We start from the raw sequence: 3,420 nt of genomic DNA on the forward strand, positions 1-3,420 counted from the left end.
GCCTCATTCGTTTTTGCACGAGCATCAGACTTGATAACCATGTAGCCTCAGTTGAGTTGCTCTGACATTGATGTTCACCTCAGCCATTAGCTGCATTTATTGCATGAAAGTATTGTAGCATTTTATCAAGCATGGCAATGCACAACATTCACGCCCTGAACAGAAGCCATGAAGGAGCTTTAAAATGCAGCTGAGTCAGACCTTCCTCAATAGCTTGTCAGTGGGTGTCGAGTGGGAACAATGCAGTGAATGGGGTGGGGGTGGGAGGACTGAGTACAGTATTATTCTGTGTTTTTTTTATTCTGTCACATTTTCTTTCTCTGCAGGAGGGACAATTCTTGGCTTTCTGGTTAATGAATTAGATCCTGCCTCACACCAAGCAGCAGTGAAGGGTGGTCGGGGAGAGACAGAGAGAGAGCGAGAGAGAGATAGAGACAGAGAGAGAGAGAGAGAGAGAGAGAGAGAGAGAGAAAGAGAGAGAGAGAGGGGGGGTGCATGGGGAGAAACCTGATATGGGATCTAGGGGAGTGACAGTCAGATGAGGATTCGGTGGAAGTGAGCTTGGGTCTCATTATGCTCTGATCTTTTGATCTTCCCCTTCAATGATCCTGAGTGGTGCTTTGTTGAGTCTTAGGGAACTGCGAGAGAAAACAGTCGGGAATACATATTAAATAAAGCAAATGAACTCAGAAAAAACAATCAGAAACCAACAGAACCAATAGCCGAGACCCAAAGTTGAAAACAGATAACTGACTGTGAAGTTGTTGTTTCTCCCCCCTCTCTGTGGGGACCCTCCTTTCCTGGAGGAGAAACACTAGTTAATCTTGCTCTGGCTGGCTTTGAGGACGAGGCAGACATACTTGTGCCAGCATACAAGGACCTAAAATGTTTGCAGTGTTCGATGGCTCACTAGCGGAGGCCTTCAATATGTAATACTTACTCTCAGTATTTTTCTATTATGTTTCAGTGTTATGTCAGATGCACATTTTTGGTGGTGTTGTCACATCATTCTGCCGAGCAACATGAGTGCATACAAACATCATTTTGTCGACAACATACAAAACTGACTTTCTCAAAACAATGAACACACTACAGGAAGATACCATTCCATAATATTAATTGGCCCTCTCCCTCTTTCTTATTAAGCAAAATTACTTCACTCCAGTCCTGAAATTGGGAAAACAACAATAAGCATAGAAATATGAACAATATGAAGAGAACTGAAAACATCACAAAGGTGTTTTAATGTTGACTAAAAAAAAATGTCTTTATACTTTCTTTATATAGCAGTGTATACATTTTGAATAAATCATACTACTGGTTTTAAGAACAAATTCTCATCTCAAAGTGGGCTTGTTCCCTATTTATAAGAGATTCCTTAACCTCAGCAGTGTTGTCTCCCTGTCTTCCTCTGCAACATCGCAAATGTCTTTTCCAGTAAACACCTTTCCCTTGGAGTCCTGGACGTCCTTGATTTATCGGACAGAAAGGCCTTGCTTGTCACGCCGGGTGCTGTGTCGTAGTGGCAGCTTCAGCTTTGTCCACGGTGTGTTGTTGAGGTTGGCGGCAAGGATCTCTGAGTCTGAAAGGCAAAATGGGATGAGAATAAAGCAGCCTTGTTGAACTAGGCATGAATGTGTTTACTGTCAGTTTTGGTTTGCACCGTTTTTAGTTATTTCAGGAAGTGGTAACTTCTGTGACATCTGCAGAGAAACAAGGGAAACGTATTTAGTTTAGTGGACATAAGGGAAAAAAAGAAAAGAAAATTAACTACCAGGCAACCACTTCATTCAAATTTATTGGCATATACTTTTAAATAATCAAGGGTTTATAATCTCATTTTTCTATGATGAATTGAGCTTGAGTGCATGTAGAAATGCATCCATTACGACAAATAATCACCTCTGATTGTGTTTTTTATTTGATGATAGGAATCAAAATTGATAAACCTGAGGAAAAAAATTGTGCTAAGGAACTTTATGAACTTAATGTTTAATTATCTAACTTGTGATGATCCTTCATGGGCCAGCCAACCTTTTTCTCATATCTTTTACCATATGGACTGGTCGGTAAACATTAGTGCCGCATAAGGTTCACTTTCATGATTTTTAATTTTTTTTAGATATTACATTCAGAAGAATCTACGGCAAAACGGTGGACGTTTTAAAAACTGCAAATATTTTTAGGTCCACTGAGCTCCCAAATACCATTTTAGCTTTGTATTATTTATTTAATTAATCATCCATTTTAGATAGCAACTACTTACTGTAACTCTGTCCACAAGTACAGTAACGGAAAAAAATATATTATAGCTCACTTGCTTCTTCATTTGCTTCTTCATTTTTAATGCCTGGTACAAATAAAGCTATATTTGTTTAGACAAATATAATGACAGCAAAAATAGCTTAGATTTTAATTTAAGAGTTGCTATCTATCCATTTTCTAAGGTTTTCTTGACAATAACCAAAATCACTGGAAGTTCATTTAAGCTCAAAGAGGACATAAATTATTATAAAATCATCTGCATGTTTATTGTGTTCATCGTATTCTTCCCGTAGTATACATTTAGTAGCACACATTAAAATGAACAAGTAATGAGGGTGGTCAAATAATGTTTCAATGACTGTATGTTTCTGTAGGATTTTTTTTTTTCCCCAAGGACAGTACTACACTAAATCACTTATCTAGGAGAGCAGATAAGAATAGTTGCTTCAGTTTTGACTTTTTGTGTAGAGTTCTGTGTATTCTTCAGATATCGTTTTGTTCTAAAATGCAAGTTCAAATGATAAAGATGTTTTTTTTGGGGGGGGGGGTTCTTTTAAGTTTGTTGATCAGGCCAAAAGACTGTAGTCCTTCAAAATAAACACTGTAATATACTTTCCAATCCAAAGGACAGCCCCATTTAGAAATAGAAAAAAAAATGACCATCTTTGTTTGATTCTCTTGGAGAGAATTGATATTTTGGCCAAGTAAGACGCTTTAGTACGAGATATTTTTTACATGAGAATAACAAGACATTACTTTGTGTTGATTAAAACCTCCATCTGGCAAAACAAACAGATTAATGGATTCTATTCTTTTAATGATAATATGACCAGTTGATTACTGAGAGCACTTTGAATTTGAGGCTTTGTGTTTCTTTTTTTTTTCAGGGAAATATCGATTGTTTACAAAAGCACATAGGTTGCGCCCCTCGAAACTCTAATTGGAGATATAAACACGGATGCTCGAGGAACGGTGCATCCCTTTGAAGTCTAAGCAGTATGGGATGGCAAAAAGTAAATAATGGATTATTATTGTTATTATTATTTAAATTGAGTGTTCCACAGAAGAGCCTAACACTTCAAGAGCATAGAATCATCTCCTGTGTTCTTGCAAGCAAACCGACTACACACTTCAGTAGCATGTAATTACTTTAAC

The 3,420-nt window shown here is 37.5% G+C and overlaps 1 long non-coding RNA gene across 1 annotated transcript; it reads right to left on the reverse strand.

Annotated features, from left to right (window-relative positions):
- Window positions 1-485: 485 nt before the first annotated feature.
- LOC133510770 (uncharacterized) lies at window positions 486-1,706 on the reverse strand. Its single transcript, XR_009797712.1, has 3 exons — window positions 1,664-1,706; window positions 1,384-1,582; window positions 486-638 (listed from the first exon to the last, which is right to left on the reverse strand). It is a non-coding gene; the product is annotated as an uncharacterized LOC133510770 (long non-coding RNA).
- Between the last annotated feature and the right edge of the window lie 1,714 nt (window positions 1,707-3,420).

This window comes from Syngnathoides biaculeatus, chromosome 2 (genome assembly GCF_019802595.1).
Source record: "Syngnathoides biaculeatus isolate LvHL_M chromosome 2, ASM1980259v1, whole genome shotgun sequence".
Taxonomy (NCBI): Eukaryota; Metazoa; Chordata; class Actinopteri; order Syngnathiformes; family Syngnathidae; genus Syngnathoides; species Syngnathoides biaculeatus.